Source organism: Gossypium arboreum, chromosome 2, assembly GCF_025698485.1.
Source record: "Gossypium arboreum isolate Shixiya-1 chromosome 2, ASM2569848v2, whole genome shotgun sequence".
In the NCBI taxonomy this organism is placed as follows: Eukaryota; Viridiplantae; Streptophyta; class Magnoliopsida; order Malvales; family Malvaceae; genus Gossypium; species Gossypium arboreum.
In genome coordinates, this window is record NC_069071.1 from 21,612,307 (window position 1) to 21,639,285 (window position 26,979).

The 26,979-nt window shown below is 35.2% G+C and overlaps 1 non-coding gene across 1 annotated transcript; it reads left to right on the forward strand.

Moving 5' to 3' along the window:
• The first annotated feature begins 23,153 nt into the window (after positions 1-23,153).
• Positions 23,154-23,260, forward strand: LOC128289590 (small nucleolar RNA R71). The gene has a single exon (XR_008279235.1). It is a non-coding gene; the product is annotated as a small nucleolar RNA R71 (small nucleolar RNA).
• Positions 23,261-26,979: the final 3,719 nt, after the last annotated feature.

Below are 26,979 nucleotides of genomic sequence, written 5' to 3' on the forward strand. Positions count from 1 at the left end.
TCAATCGGAGATATGTGTAGAGTTCGCACACATAGTGCTTAATACTCAATCACGCACACTTAGTGCCATGTGATTCAAGCCCACACACATAGTGCCATATAGTCCAAACTCGCACACTTAGTGCCATACATTACAAGCTCGCACACTCAAGTGCCAATCTCGTCACCGTGACACATCTATTTCTCGCACACTTAGTGCCAAGCAAACTTCCTACACATTTCACTATCTCTTTTACGTTCAACAATATCATCTTTTCATACACATACATTTGTATATATTTCATCTCATTAAACACAATTGCATAGATATTACACTCATTTAAGCAATATCAAATATATGCTTAATGACTTACCTTGTGTTGGGTAAAATAGTCCAAGTCGGCTACTCGATGACCTTCGTCTTTCCCTTGCTTAATTCTCCTTCTTTAACTCCTTGAGCTTAATCAATAAATCAACTAGTTTAACCATCTTGCTAAACATTCATAATTCAATTACACATGCATATGTATGTTTGTATATTCGGCAACCATCCTCACTTATTACCCATTCAGTCAACAATCTAAGCCAAGATAAGGCTTCAATATGGTTGCCTCTAACCGAATACATGCACACCAATTTCCCCTCATGTGGCCGAATATGCATGTCCATGTTGAGGCCATTTATGCACTTATTACCACACAAAAACAGCATACATTTTACTAACTAATACCTTTCCATATTGTAACTCAATACACATCTATCATTTCCTTCATAACCAAACATCATCATAAGTAAGTATATACCTTAAGATAGTATATATGTCATGCCAATACATCATGCTCAAACATATATACATATATGTATGCTAGAGCCGAATCTCAAGTTGATTGTAACTAAACATGAACATGATTTCGAAACACAAATCTTACTCTCCATGCAAAGAGCATAAATCACACTTGGGGATGTACCATGGCCGAATACATCACACACCATAATTTTGGTCATGATTACACAAAGAACTTAGTATATCATTCAAAAATGCTTAAAGAAAATCTAAGAGTCCTCAATCCACCATCACATGTATCATCATCAAGCTTCATATTTAACATGCAATGGCATTAACTCAAAATCCACCTTGGCCAAATACCATCCCCATGATATAACAAAGATTTGAACCATGGGTTAATAAGAACATCAAGTTAACAACCAAAAACATGCATGAATCTCATGGCACAACATCAAACATACCTTAATCTTGATGCAAATATAGCCAAACCTCTTCCTAATCCTCTTCCAACCCAAGCATAAAGCAAAATTCCTCCTTCCCTCTAGTATTTTCGGTCAAGAGAGAATGAAATGGATGAGCAAAATTTTTTCTTTTCTTTTCTTCCATGTACTGGCAATGGGGGGTTCACTCACACACACATTTTTTTTCCTTTCTTTACTACCCATGCTTATTTGTTTATTATTTCCCTAATGCACCAACAAAACATGTTTCATGACATGTTTAGCCCATACTCCTTGTCATGGCGGCCATCACTTGTAAAAGGGGTATTTGACATGCAAGGCCATTGTTTTGCATGCATGCTTTAATTAGTCATCATACATTTCCCCATCATACTTTCAAAGTTTTCTACTAGGTCCTTTCTAGTGAAATTCACATTTATAACTCTAAATTAAAGCATCAAAATGTCACACATGAGTTAACACATATTATAGGCATCAAAATAAATATCAAATTATTTTTATGCCTCGGTTTTGTGGTCCCGAAACCACATTCTGACTAGGGTCGTTTTAAGGCTGTCACAGTACAGGCTGGGTTTGGGGTGTTACAATTTTTATAATTTTCATAAAATAGGTGAAGACTTCACACGATTGTGTCACATGCCCGTGTCTCAGCCTGTGTGCTCAATCATGAGTATTCTGTTTGTAAAAAAAAATTAAGATGTAGGGGGCACACGGCCTAACCACATGCCCGTGGGGTGAACCGTGTGTCACACACGCCTAGACACATGCCGTTGTGGACAAATGAAACCATTTATTAGCTTCGTTCTCTCACCCAAATTTTACCAAAAACCAACAACAACACTTGCATGCATATTCTAGCTATTTCAAGCATTAAAAACGGAATCAAATTGGACAATTGCCCTAGTAATATATTACATACAGTTTAAGTTAGTGAACTTATCTGCTTGGCCAAATTCTCACGTGTATATTCGACAAGGGTACTATCATCAATTTTGTTCATTTATTTGATTTCCCTACTTAACCACTTTCATCCACACATCAACATGTTAGGCCATATAGGATACATCTCAAAATGCATTTAATACAATCTAATACTAGCCACTCCGATGGCTAGGTTACAAAACAAAAAAAATAAGCCATCCATGGCCAAATAGGCCTATACATGCCATTAAATATCAAAATAAAAGTTTCTTTTATACCCAAAATTAGACAGTTGATAGTGTGATAGATGCTCCAATCGTCCTCCAAACTTCAAGAGACAATGAGCACTATAAAACAAGAAAAATTAAATGGAGTAAGCACTTTATACTTAGTAAGTTCGTATAACAGAAAGTAAACTTACCGATCTTATTAAATATCATAAGCATGAATGACCATAAAATCCATAAATTATGTTCAAATTTTACCTAAACACATACTCTCAATCAAAACAATTAGATACACATCGATAAATAACATTAAGTAAACATAGATGAGCTCATCACGACATAAATTCTCATTCCATTCACCATTTCTCATTTCACGCATAACTTTCGTTGAACTATTGAAATTTCGATGGATTTCTGATTTAATATTCACTTTTCCTCAATTCATGTGCAGAGGGTGCCCCCTTTTGGCACATATTCATATCAAATACTCTTGAGCCATATTCTATATAATAGGATTACTAATTTAGGCTAAAACTCATCCTAATCTACTGCTCATGAGAGCTTATTCAGGATTGCTAGTCCAGGCTAAATCCTTTCGATTATACATGCTCCACGAGGCTTGAGCTGGATTACCCGTCCAGGTTAAATCCATTTATAACATATGCTTGAGAGGCTCAACTCAGGATTACCCGTCCGGAACGATGACATTCGTTTACATTTCCCAAACTTGTGAATATTGCATTATACACAAATCATCTCATACATGTCATCACAACCATACAATTCAATTCAAGCAAATGTACACACATATTTAAGTTACACGAACTTACCTGAATAGTTTGTTGTATTTCGAATTTTGACTAATCCGAAACTTTTTGTTTCCCTCGATCCAGTTCCGTAGTTGGTCTTTCTGGATCTATATGAATGAATTTAGCTATTAATTCATCACATTACACATACATTTGTATTCTACTACATCCTAGGCGCAAAATTACCATGTTGCCCCTACATTTTTTAAAATTTCCATTTTTGTCCTTAAGCTCAGAAAATGAAATTTGTTCAATTTCTTCTAGACACAAACCTAGCTGAACCTCATACAAGCTCATAACAGCCCACATTTTTCATTATTTCATATTTCTACTACCAATTTACCATCTTTTACAATTAGGTCCTTTTTATGCATTTTCATCAAAAATCACTTAGTAAAAGTTGTTTAACACACATCAAACATGCATTTTCTTCCCTTAGAAAATACATACATGTCATACGTGGGTAAAATTTTAAACTTGAACCTTCAAAATAATGCTAGAAATAGGTAGTTCGGTTGATAACGACTTCAAAAACATAAAGAGCATTAAAAACGGGGCTAGGATGGACTTCCAATCAAGGTTGGAAGATGACAAAACCCTAGTTATCGGTTCCTTGTGAATTTCGGCCTAGGTTGAAGAAGATGGACACAATTTTGGCTTGATTTTCCCTTTTTATTTCATTTAAATACCAAATGACCAAAACGCCTTAATGCATTTCTTGTAATTTTACCTAGCCATGTCCATTTTTGTCCAACTTGAAATATAATGGTCTAATTACTAAATAAGGACCTCTAATTAAAAAATCATTGCAATTTAGCACCTCTAATCTCTAGATCACATCTTTTGCACCTATTGTAATTTAGTCCTTTATACTAAATTGGTCACTCTATCGATAAAATTTCTTAACGATTTTTTTACACAATCCATCAAACACATAAGAAGCCACAAATTAAAAATAAAATAAATATTTTCACTTCAGATTTGTGGTTTCAAAACCACTATTTCAATTTGACCAAAAAATGAGTTGCTATATGCAGACTTCATACGGCTGAGACACATGCCCGTGTCTCTGCCCGTGTGCTCAATTCTGAGCATTCTATTTCTCAAAATTAAGGTGCAGGAGACACACGGCCTGAACATACGCCCATGGGACAGATCGTGTGGACAAAGAATAAGGCTATTTTCCAAGATATTTGTCACCTTCTTTTGCACAAACATGCACTACATCACATAACATCATTCATAACATACTTAGACAGCCAAAACATTGTAAACCATGGCTAGACCTCATCATTTCAACACCTTTATTAACATGCTTATAACATCATATTTTACCAAGTCCAAACATACCAATTCATATACAGTGAATCATATAACATATTTTCATTTTACACATTAGAATTGCGGACATTATCCTACCAATAAGTCACAATTAAATCACCAAGCACACAAATGCCCTATATCACATTCCATCTTTCACCAAGCAACTTGCAACCAACTTAACTCAATTAAACCATCTCCCATGGTCGTACACAATAAACCAATCACACATCATTTACATGAAAATTTCCATCATGCATAACTTTACAAAACTTATCACTCAAATCATGCAAGTTCCCACATCCATGAAAGCACCACCATATGATTATACTTATAACCAATAATAGTCAATTTCTATTGGCATTATACAAAACAAACTTCAAACAAATATCAGCCAACACATTTGGAAAATCACATAACACTTATATAAAAAGACTAATTCCCTATACATGCCACACACTTGAAAATGCTTAAATTTATCAGTACCCAAAAATGATAGCTTGATAGTGTGATACAGTCTTCGACGATCTCCAACCCCGAGCTAGCTTGGTAGCACTGCAAGACATAGGAAAGGATGGGAGGTAAGCTATATAGCTTAGTAAGCTCGTATGAAAATAATAAGCAATTCTTACAACTCCTTTACCATGGTTAATAATGGAAATACAAGATAAAGTAAATTGCCAAAATCTCATGGTTATAAATGTCCTTCAATTACAACTCTTACCGTACCTTTACCTTCCCATAATATAGCGTATGAAAACGAAAATTTCAAAATGCCTCATGACCACAATTCGCTGGACATAAGTTACCGAGCATTCTTTATTTCACGAAATCAACCATTTTAATCATTTACCACTTTCAACAATACAATTACAAAATAATGTAAGTTTCAGTAAGTCTTATATTCATTTTAAATTCATTACATTTCTCATCAAGTATTCATCTATATCATAAATTTAATTCTTATAAGGTTTGCGTACATACCTTTAGCATCTCATTATAACTACATATACATCGCATCATAAACTTCGATTTCTTTTCACCTTTCCACATTCAAGAATACTTTTCGTTGAACTATTGTAATTTCGATGGACTTTTGGTGTCATATTCAAAATATGCATATCATCTATTTGTCAATTCATGTTCAGTAGTGCCAGCTAGGCATATGTTCATATATCACACTCTTGAGTCACATTTTATATGACAGGATTACCAGTCCAGGCTAAATCCCGTCTTTATCATCTACTCATAAGATCTTATTCAAGATAGCCAGTCCAAGCTAAATCCTTTCAGTTACACATGTTCCAAAGAACTTGAGCTGTATTACCCGTCCAGGCTAAATCCACTTTATAACATATGCTCGAGAGGGCTTAGCTCAGGATTACCCGTCCGGGCTAAATTCTTTCAGTAATATATATATTTACAACATTATACTCATTTCAAGAATTTGCTTTATTCCATTGAAATACAACGTTCAACCGAGGCCATGACATTATGTTAACATTTAATAACATGTGATTATTTCATTATATACACATCATCTCAAACATGTCACTACAATCATACAATTCAATTTAGACATATTTTCATTTTCAACAACAAGTAAGAACAATTTCATAATATCTGTGACAGCCCAAAATTGACCCTAGTCGGGAAGTGGTTTCAGGACCGCTAAACCGAGTCACTGAAATGTTTGAACGTAATATTTATTGTCTAGAATATGTATTTATGAATGTGTGAAAATTTCAAGCTTCGATTTAGTCGATTGCATGTGAATTCAGTTATTAGGACTTGTGTGACACTTTTGAAATGTGATAGGCTAATCTATAAGGACCTAATAGTGCATGTAATCAAAAGGGAGGACTTGCATGTCAAATTTCCCCCCCTAATAGCTAGTGGCCGGCCATGACAAGGGATTATGGGCAAAACATGTCATGAAACATGTTGTGACAATGGTGTATGTAAGAAAAAAATAAAATAATGAGCATAGGAATTGAATAATGAAAGGGAAGAAAAAAGAAAGAAAGAATGTGTGTGTTACCCCCCCCATTGCCGTGAGTTGAAGAAAAGAGAGAAAAAAAATTGTTGTTCATCCTTTTTTTTCATTTCTTTGAGCTGAAAATTCTAAGGAAGAAGGAAGGGGTTTTTGCTTCATGCTTGGTTTGGAAGAAGATTAGGAGGAGGTTTGGCCATACTTGTATCAAGATTAAGGTATATTTGATGTTGTGCCATGAGATTCATGCATGTTTTTGGTTGCTAACTTGATGTTCTTATTAGCCCATGGTTCAAATCCTTGCTATGTCATGGGGTGGTATTCGCCAAGGTGGATTTTGTGTTAATGCCATTGCATGTTAAATATGAAGCTTGCTAATGATACATGTGATGGTGGATTGATGGCTCTTGGACTTTCTTTTTAGCATTTTTGAGTGAGACATTAAGTTCTTTGTTTAACCATGACCAAAATTGAAATGGTATGGTGTTGTGATGTATTCGGCCATGGTACATCCATAAGTATAATTTATGCTTATTGCATGGTAGGTAAGATTTGTGTTTTGGATTTATGTTCATGTTTAGTTATAATCAACTTTGAGATTCGGCTCTAGCATATATATATATATATGTTTGCACATAAAGTATTGGTATGACATATATACTATCTCAAGGTATATATTTTCATATGATGATGTTTCGGTTATGAAGTAAATGATTGATGCGTATTGAGTTACAATATGGAATGCGTTAGTTAGTAAAATGTATGCCGCTTATGTGTGGTATTATGTATAATTGGCCTCAACATGGACATGCATATTCGCCACATGAGGGGATTGGTGTGCATGCATTCGGTTAGAGGCAAGCATATTGATGCCTATTCTTGGCTTGGAAAATTCGCTAAGGAGAGTACTAACTAATGTGTTGAGTTTGATTCATGATTTCGTACATATGTGACTTTAATGTCTAATGAAAATATGTGGGCTAAGTACCTTGAATTCCTCTTCGATGCTCAAATGATTAAATCAATTTATTTGTTAAATTAAGCTCAAGAGCAAAGGGAGCTAAATCCGATAAAGGGAAGGAAAAAGTGGTCGAATAGCCATCGGAATCATTCGACAACATCCGAGGTAAGTTTTCGAGTAATGGAACTTAGATTATGATTTGATTAGATCATGTGTTAAGCAAATTGAAATCATGCTCTTTGTGTGTGGCTATTGAGCGAAATTGTAAATATGATAAGTAACTTGTGTTGGAGCTTTGGTAATGAGAATGTAATAAGAATGTGTTATGATTTGTTGATATATGTGCTTGGTTATTCGAATGGTATCCGGCTAAGTCCCAAGGCTTTTGTGCTAAGTGACTAAATCCGGTCAATTCTCAAGGCATTTGTGCGAGTTACCAAAACCGGGTTAAGTCCCAAGGCATTTGTGCGAGCTATTATAACCGGCTATGTCCCAAGGCTTTTGAGCGAAGTCGCTATATCCGGATAAAATCCAAGGTACGTGATTCGGAATGAGCAATATTGCTGTAAAATTTCAGTTAATACGCTTGCAAAATTCCAGCAATGAGGTATGTTTCAGATGTGCTTTGAATTAGTTGAGCCCTTACAAATAAGTATTCGCCAGTTGATAAACGAGCTACCGCCTTTGGCTAAGTTGATCTTTGTGTATGAACATAAGGGTTGGTAATGTGAAGTAAGTATGATATTGAGAATGTGTGCATATGAAATTATCCGTTTAGCTATATGAATGCTATGCTTTTGTTGTGCCGAATCCTTGCTCAAAACTTACTAAGCATAAATTGCTTACTCCGCTTTCTTTGTTCTCTGCTTTATAGATTTTGGCTCGTCACCATCGGACTCGGATTTTTGGAAGTCGAAGTCTCCCACACTATCAAAGCCCCTTTTGGTACAAATTTTGGTTGAGCTTTGAAATGGCATGTATAGGACTACTCTTTCGTTTGTTGGTCATAGACCCTTTGATTTTGTATAAATTTGATAGCCATGCGAAAATGGCTTATATACACTTTGGCATGGTATCATAATCATTTTGTATGTTGTTCATTAAGAGGTATGGAAATGTTTGGAAACGATTAACCATTGGAATGGTTAATCATGATCATTCTTTGTGCCATGTATGCAAAAAGGGCTAATTGAATCATGGAAATTATGAAATAGGTAAAGTCTACCTCAAGGGCAGATGCTGACAGCAGCAGTGATGTGGATGTGAAAAATCACTAAAAATAGTAGGGATAGAATTAAATAATGAATAAATTATGTAAATGAACCTTGATGAATCTACTTTCATATGGAAGAAACGAAATGGTCATATGAGTTATATGTTAAGAGATATTTAGGTTTTCCTGGAACAGGGCCAGAACGGTTTCTGGAATCCCTGTTCCGACTTTGGAAATTCATTGTAAATTAACCAGAGATAATTAGGGGTCATGCCATATATGTATAGATTCCGCTTTGAGTCTAGTTTCTATAGAAACAAACAGAATCAGTATTGAAGCCCTGTACAGGGAGATATCGAAGTCGTAATGCGCGAAGGTCAGTGTAGTCGATCCCTTTAACAGGGGAGACTTTAACTAATAAACTGTACTAATTGGCCCGACCAAAAATTCTAGAAACAAATATGTAGATGGAAATATGAGTCTAGTTTCAGGGAAAAATTACGAAACTGATTTTTGAGCTTTGAAAATCAAGATATGATTTTTAAGACGACAGTGACACAGTAACCAGCTTGTCTGGAAATTTCTAAATGGACTGTGAAAATAATTAAGTTAAGTCTGTGTGCACCTTGTGTTCGATTCCGGTAACGAACTCGGGTACGGGGTGTTACAATATCATTAATCAATTAATTAAATAATAAATCATTGAATCACATTTGATTTGATGCTTATTTATCATACGAACTTACCTCGAACACAACAATAGCTACTATGCCGATAAATCCATGATCTCGTTCTTTTCCCGATTTAAGTCCGGATTTCATTTTTCTTGGTCTAAAATATCAAATATAACTTATCTAAGCATCACATTACTCAATTTAGTCCAAAAATCACATTATGGGAAAATTACATTTTTACCCTTAACATTTCACATTTTTATAATTTAGTCCCTAGGCTCATAAAATGAAATGTACTCATTTTTTTCAAAACCCAAGCCTAGCCGAACCTTATACAAACTCATAACAGCCTACATTTTTCATTATTTCACATTTCTACTACCCATTTTATCATCTTGTACAAATAGGTCCTTTTTGACATTTTCACCGAAAATCACCTAGTAAAAGTCGTTTATTGTACAACAAACATGCATTTTCTACCCTTAGACATCAAAATACAAGCATGTCAAACATGGGTAAAATTTTAAAATTGAACCTTACTTCAAAATAAAGGTAGAAATAGGTAAACCGGTTGATAACGACTTCAAAAATGTAAATAGCATTAAAAATGGGGCTAGGATGGACTTACAATCAAGCTTGGAAGTTGGAAAAACCCTAGCTATGGTTTGCCCTTGTGAAATTCGACCATGGCATGAAAAATGAAGAAGATGACATCTTTTTCTTAGTTTATTTTGGCTTTATTTGCCAAATTACTGAATACCCTTAATGCCAAACTTTGAAATTTTGCCTAACCTTGTCCATTTTTGTCCAACTAAAAATGTAATGGTCTAATTACTAAATAAGGACCTCTAATTAAAAATTAATTGCAATTTCATACTCATAGCTTCTAGAACACACATTTTACAACTTTTGCAATTTAGTCCCAAATATCAAATTGGGCACTTTATCGTTAAAAGTTCTCAATGAAATTTTCATACACTCATGAAATCACATCATAGTCCATCAGATATCAATAAAATAAAAATTTATATGTCAGATTTGTGGTCCCAAAACCACTGATTTGACTAAGCCCAAATTCGGGTTGTTACAACTCTCCCATTTTAGGTATTTTCGTCCTAAAAAATCTTACTAGAAAACATATTTGATTTACACATAGACTCCGCTATCCCATTACATTGTTAACGAACCTTCTCTAAGGCTATGGTTTTGTTTCTCAACTTTTTAATCTCTCGTATCAAAAATTATGAGCGATTCTTCATTATACAATCTGTCAATTGAATCTTGACCTTTATTAGAGAACTTATATAAACAAAGGGTCTGATCAAAACCATTACGACATAAATACACAATTCACATTTGAATCTTTTCTAGTTCTAACGGTGAAACTAGTCAGAACATCACTGCCCTTATACTCTACCTCATCTCATGCAGCCCTGATAGTTTGCGAACTCAACTTCCCAATTGTCTTTAAATTCTGAAACATAGAAATGAAGCATATTATCAAAATCTGAATCATTCTTTCAAAATGACTATTAGCTTGAAGGCGAAATGAGATGTTCAAAACACAATCGTGCACTCAGAGCTTCCTGTAGTTTCCTTCAGAAATCACCATATAAATCTCGGATCTCTATCCGATTAAGGAAGACTAGTATTCTATAAAATCTAACAACCTCAGAAACATATAACTCAATTAATTTGTTAAGCAAGAAATCTTTATGTATCGAAATAAATTTTGCAGATCTCAACAAATGTTTAACAACAACCCAGATGGCATTTCTCTTTTTCAGAGATGGGGAAAATCCCGATATGAAATCTATAGTAACTTTATCTCATTTCCACTCCAGTATCATCACTGGGTGTAATAGTCCTAAAGACACTTGATATTCGGTTTTAATCCTGTTGACAATTCAAATATCTAAACACAAAATCAGAAATGTCGTGTTTCATATCAAACCAATAATACACTATTTCTGTGACCTTCTTGTAAAGTTTTTTGTATAAGATTTGGATTCTTTATCATACAAATTCTGTCTCAATAAAATAAACTGTCATTAGGTCCGACCTAAAATTTAGAATTAGAAGTCGACTCACACTGTACACATTTAGCTTATAATTCTCTAACACATTTCTAAACTTCACAGGTTTACAATAAAAACTTCAATTTTGGCCTTTGACTCAGCAACGACTGAACTGTTATCAAACAAGGTCAATCTTATAACTATCACTCTTAATGTAAACAAGGGTCTTCTATTCCAACACTTGTAACTATACTTTACTTTTTCCAGAGGTCAAATAATAGCTAACTCATAATTCTTCAATAGCTCAAGTCATCTATGTTATCTCAAATTTAGATCCTTCTATGACATCGGATATTTTAAGCTATTATAATTAGCAAGTATGTAACATCTTTCACCGATCAAAATAGTGGCCCAAAATTTTTTTAATATAACACAATAACGACAAATTTTAAGTCGCGTGTTGAATAATTTTTCTCATGAAATTTCTACTGTTTTGAAACATAATCTATTACTTTGCTTTCTGGCCTTAACACACATCCCAATCCTTTAATGGCACATCACTGAAAATCAAGAATTCTATTCCCGATGCAGGCTGAACCAAATCTAATGCTTCGGTTAGCATTACTTTCAACTATTTAAAACTTTGCCAACATACTATAGACCATTCAAACTTTCACGAAGGCTATAACTTTATCAATCAGAACAGCATAACTCATAATAACGTCTTCTAAATTATACCTTCTTTATTTGGACTATTTGCTTATTTACCCGTGAAGTAATAAGATTTAATCCCAAACTTGAGAATAGACTCGAACATGTATAACTCATTTAGCCTTTCAAACGAATAACCCACACAAATTGAACAACCGAGCCGATCTTAACTATCAAACAATAATATTTCAGAATAATCCCTTCTTCCTGTTGATAGAACGATTTAAACATACAATCTTTTGTAATTCTCTCAAAACACTAGTAAAAAATCTTTACAACTGCATTAGCTCAAACAAAGCATAAACCCTGCTTTAACTCAATAGTAATCAAATTTATCTGTAGAGTGAAAACCAACATACAATTTGAACTTGAACTATTACAATCTAAACTTTGTCCAATGTCAATGCCTTTTTACAAAAACCAGAAAACCTGATATCAGTATCACCATGTTACCATGATCAGACTAAAGATATAACCGTGATAGACATATTTAGCTCTGACCCATGAATATCCCATACAAATGAGTCACGTCTAATACATTTTAACAAGAAATCTAAGACAATGACATCCAAGATGTGAAGCTATACAAAATTTCTGGGAGCACAACCCAATAGAATAATAAAGATATTTATGATCCCTTAGAGAAAGGAAATCAAGAAGAAAAACACCATTCATACCCACTGGAACCAGTTGTGACAGAGACAACATACTTTCCTTATATACAAATAGAATAGAGAAACAATCAGTAAAAGCAGAATAATAACATCATATAAATTTTCCCCATCAGTGTTCCAACAAACAGAATGTAATAGAATACCAGAGAAAGATAGAGCAATGCTGATTATAAACCAATCGGACTAACAATGCTTTTGACTAACATCATGATTAGATAACATTCCACCACAATAAGAATTTTATCAGAACCTCTGAGAACAAGTGAACACATAGAATACTCAGAAGAGACTGCCATAATCTGTTCCACTGTAACTGTTGCACTCAAATATCTTTACTATTCAAACATTTTTCCTTTATCTATTTCTGTCATCGTTAATTCTGCATTATCCCATTCATTAATGAAAATCAATTTAGGAGAAATTTCAGTTAATATATTTTTTCCACATCATATCTGAATAAGTCGATTTGTCAAGATTAACTTCTTTTCTAACTATGACATTGCGTAATCAAAATGATCTTTAGAACAATCTGATATCTTTTCTAACATTGTCTTTACTTGTCAACCCATTCTCATCTTTGACCACATTGATAATTATTCTACCACTGAGCTCTTTATTTCCACACTTGTTGTAACACTCCAAACCCGGCCTAAACGTTATGACCGGATCCGACGTGCCACATCAAAAAAACGTTAAAAACATTTTTCCCATTCTAAGTTTAGAAAATCGTACTTGATGTTCGAAGGATTAATTCATTAAGGGTTAAAGTGAATGGAAACTGTGCACCAGGTAGGAAACCGGAAAAGAGGAGGTGAGTCCACCGGACTGCTTAAGTACCAAGCTCTTTCGGATCCAATCCTAGACATGCACACCGCCATTGCCACACTCTAACATCTCGAATATTTTTAGGTTACCATTGTAGTTATGTCCATTTTAGAATAAAGCATATTTAAATTTGGAAAACATTATCATAGTAGAAGCCTTGTTTGTAATCGCATTACTTTGAAATCAGTTTATGTTTTTGGAAAACGAACCCTAGATCTAGCCCATTTTGATAGTTAATATAATTTAAGATCATCATGATAAGTTATAGAGCAAAACCCAAATAAAAATAATCATAAGCGGCCTTATTACATAACAAAACCCAAATCATCAAAGTAAAGAAAATTGAAGTCCAAATCACCAGAAAAAATTCATATTGTAGAACGAGTGGCCACCCCGAATCCCTCGCAGCTCCAAGCCCACTATGGTTGGGGATTACCTGCATGGATGAAAATAGGGGATGAGTTTGGGGAAACTCAATGTGTAAAATTAACCCAACCATAGCCCAAATCGGTTCAAACCACGAATTAAAACAAGTTGGCCTTAGCCCGCAATGCATTTCGAATAAAGCCCATAGGCCCGTAATGCATCGTAATGATATATCATGCTTATGCGTAAACCCAACCATATCCAACCATGTGCACCCCATACCATCCTTTCACCATGTGGGAGACTACTCGACCCACCCAACCGCTACACGCCACGAAATATGCAAGATGGTCGCCAGATACGTAAAATGTGACAGAGTCACCAGATACGAAAATTTTGTGGCGGTGCCACCGTAATGTATATATGTGGTAAGGCCACCGTAGAGATAATTTGTGGCATAGCCACCGAGACACTTCCTCCGAATATAACCCATGTCCCCATGCAATGATATATACATTCATGGCATACATCATACGATTTAACTCATCATGCTTTTCAGACAAAATTAACCCTAGGGGTATAAAGGTCATTTTGCATACATAGGGGTATAATGGTAATTTTGCATACATAGGGGTATTCTAGTAAATCTAACTATTAATAAGTTTTTCATGCATACCGTAGCCATTACGTTTAGCCAGAAACACTTACCGAGCGTTCTTACCGAATTGGACCCATTGGCCCATTAACCCAGTTTTGGCCCATTAAGCCCAAAATATCAAAACATACGAAATCGCGCGTACTGCAGTTTTATCACTTTTGATTACCAGTAATAATTACCCATGTGTCTTACGAGCATTCGCACACATGCAAGTGCCCAAAATACCGGCTTTTCGGCATTTCGGCTTTTCGGCTTTTGCCGATCTAGCCTATGAGAGGGTGTCAGTTACACACCTATTTTTTTTTTTTGGGATTCCCTCGACGAGATCTACACATGAACTGCCTACAATTGAATCACTTAATATTACTCCAAATATCAAAATAAAGTTGAGTATATAGTTCCTTACCACATTCGGCAAAACATACCTAAAACCCTTATTGCTCTTACCTTACTGCCGAAATATGGTTAACTCCAAAGATCCGATCGTTCCACCTGTCCAAGCCCTTGATCAACCACCTCTAAATCACACTATTACCAAAAACAATAGTTATTACGACCCCTCAGGGTTACAAGTCCAAATCGACCACCTCCCTAACTTTTAGGGATTTTGACTTTTCCTAAAATATGTAAGAAGACTAAGTTTTGGAGAAGACTTACCACCGATTCCTTAGTGAATGATTCTAATGAGTTTCTCACTCGATCCCGATGTAGATCTAAGCCCTCAGATGATAACAAAAGTCGAGCTTCCAGTGACTTTAGTATTCGGCCAAGTCCCTTTTAATGTGGGGTTTTCGGTTTTTTGCAACTTGTTTTTAGAAAGGTAAAACGAGAGGGTTTTGCTATGGTCTTGTCGTCCAAACTTGAGGTTTTAGAGGGCTGATGAATCGGCCACAAATGATGAAGAGAAGAGATGTGGTTCTGGTTATAAGAAATCGGAACAAAAAGAATCAAGCTTTCGGGATTTCAGCTTTTGTGTATAAAGCTTAAGAACAATGATAAGAACGTGGAGATGGATAGAATAATGGAAGGATTCGGCTATGGGGGAAAGAAGAAGGAAGATAGATGGAGAGAAGAAGAAAAGGAAAGAAAGGAAGAGAAGGAAGAATGGTCAGAAAAGAAAAACGGCACAACACTCCCAAATGCCGAATTTATACCTAGCTTTTGACCTAGCCGAAATTTACCCCCTAAAAAAACCCTTGGCCGGCCAACTCTTGCTCCTCAAGAGTCCAATATTCGGCCAACACCAGCCTCCTTGATCAGCTCCTAATTCCTCTCCCTTATCCCCTCCTTACTCAATCTCCTGAGCAACTTAAACTCCTCCCGATGACTTTTACTTGGCCCACTACTTACCTTTTCTGCTCATAAAATTAATCCCTTGATTTGTCATTTGTGACTTGAACCTGGTCCTCCCTAGTTTCCACACGCCACTTATAGCCTTCCCTGTGGCGCCACATGCCACTTCACCACTTGCTTCATTGTGATCTATTTTACACAATTAATTCCTCAAAGCCCAATTTACTGTAACCCTTTCTCTTATGGAATTAAAATTAATTAAAACTATCGGGTTATCCTAAGCTTGGGCCTTCTAGAAGCCCACTATCACAATTAAACCTACACTTAACAAGCAGAACACAAAATTTTTAATTTTACAAACTTTTTTCAGAATTCCCAAAAATTTGGGGCGTTACACTTGTGAACTTATTCAATCTCAATCTGATGAATTTCGTTGCATACACTATATAGAAAAAGGAGTGAAAGTCATAAAGCCTTAAAATGTAACTCTTATCTATACACACATATGACATAAATTTTATCAATAACATAATAGCATAAACCTTTATTCAAAAATTTATAAATTTTGACTCATCTCGAATACACTTTACCCAGATACTTTAGTGTCACTTCCAGCATTATCAGAAGTAGCTCAGTTGGAGAGTATCTGTATCTATAGAATAAACCTCATCAGAGTCAGGAGACATCACACTATCATAGATGATATATAGCATGTATAGCTAGACTCTCACACACATTATGTTAGTCCGAGAATAGACTAAATCATAGCTCTAATACCACTTAAATGTAACACCCCTTACTTGTATTCGATGCTGAAATAGGGTATGAGGCGTTACCGGACTTACATTATAGCAAACAAACATTTTCGAGTCATAAATTCGGACCCAAATTAAAAATACTCATATTTAATCATAACATCCCTATTACGAGCCTACGAGGCCCAAAACGTACATGAAAGGTGATTCAGAACTAAACAGAGAACTTTTGAAAATTTTACAAACATAGAAATTTTTTTGCTATAAAACAAGGGTTACACGCCCGTGTGGCTTAGGACACTCCCATATAGGCAGGTCGTGTGGTCACACACGCTCGTGTCCCGAATCTGTGTAACTCTTTATTTATCACCCAAGAACAAATTGAAGTCACACGGCCTTGTCACACGCCTGTGTGCTAGGCCGTGTGGTGAAATAAAAATCACGCATTTTTCATAAATTAGGTGCAGACTTCACACGGCCGAGACACACGCTCGTGTCTCTACCCATGTACTCAATTCTGAGCATTCTGTTTCTCAAATTAAGGTACAGGGAACACACGGCCTGAACACACGCCTATGGGGCAGACCGTGTGTCACACACGGCCTAGACACACGTCCGTGTGTCTACCCATGTGGACAAAGAATAAGGCTATTTTCCAAGCCATTTGTCACCCTATTTTGCACAAACATGCACAACATCACATAACATCATTCATAATGATGGTCGTGAAACTAAATAAAAAATCGACTTAAGGTAAGCGCACCTATCGAACAGTAGTATAGTTATGGTAAGACGGAAAATATCGTATCCGTGAGGACTAAAAGTACTAGTAATTACTATCTTTTTATTATCTAGCCTAAAAATTAAGAGAATGTTTTATCTAAAACTAATTATCTAATTAACTAAGATTACAACAGAGATTAAGGTTGAAAAATACTTTTTAAAAAACCAATAGAGAAGACAATACCCAAGGAAGAATCCACCTAGACTTCACTTATTACCTTTGAGTTAGATGATTTATTCACTTGACTTAATCCGTAGAAATCCCTGATTTATGTTAATATCTCTTTCGAGACTAAAAACAACTGACCCTAGGTTGATTAATTGAAATCTCTTTCTAATTAAAACCCCTATTGTCGCATTAACTCGATCTATGGATTCCCTTATTAGATTTGACTCTAATCCGACAGATTTATGTCGTCCTATCTCAAGATTGCATGCAACTCCGCTTAATTATGAATGATCTACTCTTAAACAGAGACTTTTGCTCCACTGAATAAGCACATCAAAAACCTGAATTAATATCCTGGAATATTAACGCAAGGGTTAAATTCACAATTAAGAATAAAAACAAGTATTTATCATATAACTCAAATAATAATAAGATCCGTCTTAGGTTTTATCTCCCTTAGGTATTTAGGGAGTTTAGTTCATAATAATAATGGAAAACATCTCAAAGTTTGGAATGCAACAAAACATAAAGAAATCCAAAGAACTTCTAGGAAATTGGATAGAAATCTTCAGTGTTGATGTAGATCCTGCCTCTGAGGTGATTCTGATGGCTATCTTTGAGTATTTTCTGCTTTCCTCTCTCCATGTCCCCTCTAATACTTTTCTAGGGTGTTTATATAGACTTTTGAATTCCCAAAATAGCCCAAAATTAGCCCTTTCTGAGTAGAACTAGACTTGGGCTTGACAAGGACACGTCCGTGTGCCATACCCGTGTGAAGGTGCTCAGGCCGTGTGCAACTCTGACTTGGATTAATGTCGACAAGGTCATGGCATACGGCCATGGCACATGGCCATGTGGTCTACCCTTGTGTTACATAAGGGCATGTGAATCACCCGTGTGGAAGTGCCTAAGCCATATGAAACACTGATTTAGGCCTAGTTTGTCCCTTTTTGGCCCGTTTCTCGCTCTTTCTGCTATCCTAAGTTTTCCTGAGTATAAAACATGAAATTAAAGTATTAGGAGCATCAAATTCAATGAATGCCAAGGAAAAATCATCCATAAATATGCCAATAATGGGGTAAAAATATATATATATTATGGTTTATCAAATATCTCCACACTTAAGCATTTGCTTGTCCTCAAGCAAAATCCTGAACTCACAAATAAAATAAATTCTTCTTAACTTATAATTCTCATTAATAATGCTTGAAATAATCCACAAGTAATCATACGTTAAGAGCTTAACTATAAGAACATTAAAGTTTCAAACAATCCAAATTGAACATTTCAATCATAAAAGCATAGGTATCCCCATTTATCTAAGTAATCACCTTTAATTCCAAATTAACAAGGTTGACATCCTCACTAATGATTCACTCAAATCACTCAAAGTTTTTACGATTCAATAATTAAGCACTCAATAGTCAAATATGAAAAGTTATTACCATAGGCTTGCATGAAAATCAAATCTCCACCACTATAATGAAATAATACACAAATCAAAAGGTCTTTAACAGGGTTGTAATGGGGCTTGGGTTAAAGATGTAGATAAAGGCTGCAAAAGAGGGTTAGAATCGAGATTAATTTAATAGATTACCAAACTTAGAAAAACAAAACTAATCACTGAATTACAAACAAGTGCCAGAATTAACACTAACCAAAACTAATGAAAGGAGCTTTTTTCTCAATATGATAACTTATCCAAGCTTTTTAGAACAATATGTAATTTGAATTAATATACGGTTTTAATTTTTAAGAATAAGAACAATAATTGAAAGTACATAGCTAAAAATAATTCAGCAACTGGAACGAACGAACATAATTAGGTAACTATTCAAATTAAATCTCGATAAAAAGGGAGTCAATAAAAAGGGAGAAATCCTTAACGAATCAAAAAGGGTTAGGTTGTGGGTTAATATTAAGGGAAAAAATCAAGAAATAATAGTTAAGGCCCAAAGGGGTTCACTAGGGGTCAATTATGTGGGTAGGCTTTTTATGGGGTAAATAGGTTAAAACCTAAGTGCCTTTATCCTTTTCGTATATCAAATCAATGGTGTGGTCTTAAAATGTATAATCGAAGCAAGTTCTAGAATAACAAATCAATGTTGAAACACTCATAACCAATAAAATCAGTGAGCAAGAAAGATATATGCTCTAAAAGGCTCAAGATCTCACGAAAATTATGGGTATTTGATGTCAATCCTGTGAATTCAAAACTTCAAGATAATACCTCAATTTAGGGAAACAACCTAGAATTTTACTTCTCAAAAGTCAACTTATCATGCTTGATCCTTTAATGCCTTAAAGTTTAAACAATCAATGCACAATTACCTATGATTTAATTCAAAACATATCAATCAAAATTATAAATCAATCCGAATTCACTCTAATAATGATATGAGAAAATTATTTGAGAATAAGAAAAATTCAGGGATTTTCTGATAATCACATAAATAACCTCCCCGCACTTAAGATGTACATTTTCCTCAATGTACAAAGATAGATAATAGCAACATAAGCATAATATCAGAAGAAAGGGAGAGAAGCGAAACTGCCCTGAATTTGAATGTAATCCTTGGAAGAGTGCAAGCAAGAATTGCGGAGAAAGCTGAATAAAAAGCATGATTCTAAGTTACTAATAAGAAAATAAACACCACTATGGAAGATAATTAAGGGATTACTTGACAATAACCATAAATATAAACATAGTTCAAAATATAAAACATAAGTCTTAAGAAAATTAAATAAAAGAAAAAGAAAAATAAATAAAATAAATGGACTCAGAAGTCCTTATCATCAGATGCGTCAGCGTCACGAAGCAGTGGTGGAGGCGTGGGGGTGGATCTTGGGTTTAGACGGGTGAAGGATGAAGCAGAGGAGAGGAAGGTTTTTGGTTGGGGTTGGGGCTAGTCGACGGATAGGGTAGGGAGAGTTTGGGAAAGAAGATAAAAGTGAGGTAAGGTTAGGGTTTGGGGGTTAAAAAGGAGACATGGTTGTGTGAGGCCCGTGTTTGGCCACACGGCCGTGTCACACACCCATGTAGCTTGAGTTTATCCCGTGTTTGTCACGAAAATTGAATGCCTAATTGTCACACAGCCTAGGGGCACTCCCGTGTGATCAGGCCATGTGGTTCACACGGTCATGTCACACGACCGTGTTCTTCATTGTTCGCTTTTCCCATGCCCGTGTGTCTGAACACACAGCCTTGTGCCTTACCCATGTAACTCTATGCCTTGTTTAAAAATTGAAAATTTTGAGTCCAGTTTTCACACGGTCTAGAACACGCCAATGTGTCCAGGCCGTGTGCTTCACATGGCCGTGTCGCACGGCCGTGTGGATCAAATTTATGACTGTATGGCTCGATACTTGGGGGATTTTAGTCCTGTTTTCACATGGCTAAGGACACACCCGTGTGTCTAGGCCGTGTGGGTCACTGTTCCTACATAAAAACACGAAAAATAGCTAAATAAACTAGTTAGTGGTGTTAGTGCTCGGGTTGCCTCCCGAAAAGCGCTTGTTTAGAGTCTAACCTCAACTTATCTCTCATTCGTATGGTCACAGCAGATCACAGAGTCGAAACTCCTCTTTCTCACTATCAATTTTATTATTCATATAATGTCTAAGTTGAGTAATATTTACCTTAAAAGTGCTAAATTGAGAATGATTTACCTCGACTATACCATATGGGGAGACATTTAGTACCGTGAAAGGAGTTGGTCCATTTGTATTAAGCTCTAAAGTGGAAATTCGGGGGTCCTTTTCATTTAACAATACTTTATCCCCAACCTTAAATTGCTTTGTTTCATCCCTGTGCTTATCATGGTGTCTATTTAATTCATCGTGTGCTTTTGGTTCCTCCTTAACATGTGTTCGCCATTCGTCTAGTTCATCGATTTGTAGTCTTCGTTCCTCATGACTCATTCTATTTTTGTCACATGGACTAGAATGTGTCTCCATCACGTTCTTCCTAGGAGTTTCATGAAAATAAGTTTAAGCCATAAAGTTATTTATATTAATAGAACCTGTATAGCCGTCTTGCTTACTAGATATTTTTAATTAAATCACGAGCTTGGAGAGTAATCGTGTCATCTCCTACACGAAGTGTTAGTTCTCCTGTGCCAACATCAATAATAGTTCTAGTAGTTGCTAAAAAGGGCCTTCCTAAAAATAGAGGTATGTCACTATCCTCATCCATGTCTAGAACAACAAAATCAACTGGGAATATAAATTTATCAATTTTGACAAGCACATCTACAATAATACCCCTAGGAAATCTAATTGTTTTATCTGCCAATTGAATGCTCATCTTAGTTTGTTTGGGGTTCCTAAGGCCTAGTTGTTTAAACATTTTTAGGGCATGACATTAATACTCGCCCCTAGATCAGCTAAAGCTTTATTAACAGTTAAACTACCAATTAAGCAAGGAATCGTAAAACTCCTTGGATCCTTCAACTTGTTGGGTATATTTTTCAGTAGAATAGCTGAGCAAACTATGTTCAATTCCACATGCGATGCATCATCTAACTTTCGTTTATTAGCCAAGAGCTCCTGTAAAAATTCCATTGCGTTTGGCATCTACGAGAGAGCTTTAGTAAACGGTAAGTTAATAAGTAATTTGTTTAACAATTTAAGGAATTTACTGAATTGTTCGTCTGTGTGGTCTTTCCTTGTCCCATTGGGGTATGACACAAAAGGTTTATACTCTTTGCTTACCAGTTTCTGCTTACAATGGTTCACCTTATCCTTACCGTTACTTAACACAAGTCATTGCTTTAGTTCTGGTTTTGGTTCAACTAACCCTTCTTCATCTCAAATAGTAATCGCATGAAGTTGTTCCCTTAGGTTAGTTTCAGTGTTACTTGGTAGGCCACCTTGTGGTCGTTCAAAAATCAACTTAGCAAGCTGTCCTATTTGAGTTTTGAGCCCTTGAATCGACGCTTGTTGATTCTTAAGCGCTGTTTCGGTATTCTAAAAATGAGTTTTTGACACCGAGATAAATTTTCTGAGCATCTCTTTAAGGTGTAGTTTCTTCTCTTGTTGGTAAGGTGGTTGTTGAAAACCTGGAGGATGTTGTGGCCTTTGATTTCCTTGATCACCCCACGAGAAATTGGGATGGTTCCTCCAACCTACATTATAAGTGTTATTATATGGATTATTTTGAGGTGTAGAGTTATTATCCATATAGTGGACTTGTTCCTCATTGGTGCTAGGGTTGAAGGATGGATAATCTGTATTGTGTATTCCTCCTCCATTTGAATCACACCTCATCACTGGATGTACCTGAATAGAACCATACAAACCATCAATCTTTTTATTTAAAAGTTCTACCTGGTTAGATAGCATAGTGACCGCGTCGAGGTTGAAAATACCAGCTGCTTTTGCCAGCTTTGTTCCTATAACTTGCCACTAATAGTTATTTAGGGACATCTCTTCAATAAATTCATAAGCCTCTTCAGGTGTTTTATTGTTTACAGCTCCATCGGTGGCTGCATCGATCAGTTGCCTTGTTGAGGGGTTTACACCGTTATAAAAAGTCTGAACCTGCAACCATAGAGGTAACCCATGGTGAGGGCACCTTCTCAATAAGTCTTTGTATCTCTCCCATGCGTCATAAAGAGTTTCTAAATCCATCTACACAAAAGAAGAGATATCATTCCTCAATTTAGCTATTTTAGCCAGCGGGAAATATTTAAGCAAAAATTTTTCAGTCATTTGTTCCCAAGTAGTGATTGACCCTTGTGGTAATGAGTTTAACCATTGTTTAGCTTTGTTTCTCAATGAGAATGGAAACAACCGAAGGCGAATGACATCTTCAGAAACACCATTGATCTTAAAGGTGTTGCAGAATTCTAGAAAATTTGCTAAATGAGTGCTTGGATCCTCATCTTGCAAACCATCAAACTAAACAAACTGTTGTATCATTTGAATAGTGTTAGGTTTCCGTTCAAAATTATTTGTAGCAACAGTAGGCCTAACTATACTCGATTCAGTTCCTATTCAAGTAGATTTAGCATAATCATACATAGTATGAGGAATAGGATTCTGATCTACTGGATTTGCAGCAACCGCAGGAGGTAGCGGATTATTCTGATTTTCAGCCATCTCCTCGGTTGTGGTATGAATCTCGTCCTCTTGCCCTTTCTCTATGTATTGTAGGCTTCGCCTTATTTCTCTTTGGTTTCTGCGAGCTGTGCTTTCAATCTCACTATTGAAAAGTAGAGGTCCTGACTGGTTTCTTCTAGTTATAAACTATAAAAACCTGTCAGAAGTAAATAAAAGAAAATTTAGTAATTTAAGCAAAATTAAAAATAGAATTAAATTGCAATAAAAATAAAAATGGCTAAAGTAATAAAAATTAAGCGTTCCTAATATGTAGTCCCCGGCAACGGTGCCAAAAACTTGATGATCATGTAACTAACTAAAAATTTGACTTAAGGTAAGCGCACCTATCGAACAATAGTATAGTTATGGTGAGACTGGAAACATCGTATCCAAGAGGACTAAAAGTACTAGTAATTACTATCTTTTTATTATCCAGCCTAAAAATCAAGAGAATGTTTTATCTAAAACTAATTATCTAATTAACTAAGATTACGACAGAGATTAAGGTTGAAAAATACTTTTTAGAAAACCGATAGAGAATACAATACCCAAGGAAGAATCCACCTAGACTTCACTTATTACCTTTGAGTTAGACGATTTATTCTCTTGACTTAATCTATAGAAATCCCTAATTTATGTTAATATCTCTCTCGAGACTAAAAACAACTGACTCTAGGTTGATTAATTGAAATCTCTTTCTAATTAAAACCCCTATGGTCGTATTAAATCGATCTACGGATTCCCTTATTAGATTTGACTCTAACTAGCAGATTTATGTCATCCTATCTCTAGGATTGCATGGAAATGCACTTAATTATGAATGATCTACTCTTAAACAAGGACGTTTGCTCCACTGAATAAGCATATCAAAAACCTAAATTAATATCTTGGAATATTAAAGCAAGGGTTAGATTCAAAATTAAGAATAAGAACAAGTATTTATCATATAACTCAAATAATAATAAGATCCGTCTTAGGTTTTATCTCCCTTAGGTATTTAGGGAGTTTAGTTCATAATAATAATTGAAAACATTTCCAAGTTTGAAAAACAACAAAACATAAAGAAACCCAAAGAACTTCTTGGAAATTGGATGGAAATCTTAAGTCTTGATGTAGATCCTGCCTCTGAGGTGATTTTGATGGCTGTCTTTGAGTATTTTCTTCTTTCCTCTCTCTGTGTCCCGTTTAATACTCTTCTAGGGTGTTTATATAGACTTTTGAATGCCCAAAATAGCCCAAAATTAGCCTTTTCTGAGTAGAACTAGACTTGGGCTCGACAAGGACACGGCCGTGTACCACGCCCGTGTGAAGGTGCTCAGGCCGTGTGAAATTCTCACTTGGATTAATGTCGACATGGCCATGACACACGGGCGTGTGGATCACCCGTGTCGAAGTTCCTAGGCCGTATGAAACACTGATTTAGGCCCAATTTGTCCATTTTTGGCCCGTTTCTCGCTCTTTTTGCTATCCTAAGCTTTCCTGAGTATAAAACATGAAATTAAAGGATTAGGAGCATCAAATTCAATGAATACCAATGAAAAATCATCCATAATTATGCCAAGCATGGGGTAAAAATATGTATATATTATGGTTTATCACATAACATACTTAGACAGCCAAAACATTGTAAACCATGGCTAGACCTCATCATTTCAACACCTTTATTAACATGCTTATAACATCATATTTTACCAAGTCCAAACATACCAATTCATATACAGTGAACCATATAACATATTTTCATTTTACACATTAGAATTACGGACATTATCCTACCAATAAGTCACAATTAAATCACCAAGCACACAAATGCCCTATATCACATTCCATCTTTCACCAAGCAACTTGCAACCAACTTAACTGAATTAAACCATCTCCCATGGCTGTACACAATAAACCAATCACACATCATTTACATGAAAATTTCCATCATGCATAACTTTACAAAACTTATCACTCAAATCATGCAAGTTCCCACATCCATGAAAGCACCACCATATGATTATACTTATAACCAATAATAGTCAATTTCCATTGGCATTATACAAAACAAACTTCAAACAAATATCAGCCAACACATTTGGAAAATCACATAACACTTATATAAAAAGACTAATTCCCTATACATGCCACACACTCGAAAATGCTTAAATTTATCGGTACCCAAAAATGATAGCTTGATAGTGTGATACGGTCTCCGACGATCTCCAACACCAAGCTAGCTTGGCAACACTACAAGACATAGGAAAGGAAGGGGGTAAGCTATATAGCTTAGTAAGCTCGTATAAAAATAATAAGCAATTCTTACAACTCCTTTACCATGGTCAATAATGGAAATACAATATAATGTAAAGTGCAAAGATCTCATGGTTATAAATGTCTTTCAATCACAACTCTTACCATACCTTTACCTTCTCATAATATAGCGTATGAACACAAAAATTTCAATATGCCTCATGACCACAATTCGTTTGACATAACTTACCGAGCATTCTTTATTTCACGAAATCAACCATTTTAATCACTTACCACTTCCAACAATACAATTACAAAATAATGTAAGTTTCTGTAAGTATATAATCATAATACATTCATTAAATTTCTCATTAAGTATTCATCTATATCATAAATTTAACTCTTATAAGTTTGCATACATACCTTTACTATCTTATAATAACTTCATACACATCACATCATAAACTTCAATTTCTTTTCACCTTTTCATGTTCGAGAATACTTTTCGTTGAACTATTGTAATTTCGATGGACTTTTGGTGTCATATTCAAAGTATGCATATCATCTATTTGTCAATTCATGTTTAGGAGTGCACACTCTTAAGTCATATTTTATATGACAGGATTACCAGCCCAGGTTAAATCCTTTCGGTTACACATGTTCCAAAGAACTTGAGCTAGATTACCCGTCCTGGCTAAATCCTTTCAGTAATATATATTTACAACATTATACTCATATCAAGAATTTATTTTATTCAATCAAAATACAACGTTCAGCCAAGACCATGACATTATGTTAACATTTAATAACATGTGATTATTTCATTATACACATATCATCTCAAACATGTCACTACAATCATACAATTCAACTTAAACATATTTTCATTTTCAACAACAAGGAAGAACAATTTCATAATATCATTCATCAATTAATTAAACAATAAATCATTGAATTACATTGAATTTAATGCTTATTTATCATACGAACTTACTTCGAGCACAACAATAGCAACTAAGTTGATAAATCCACGATCTCGTTCTTTT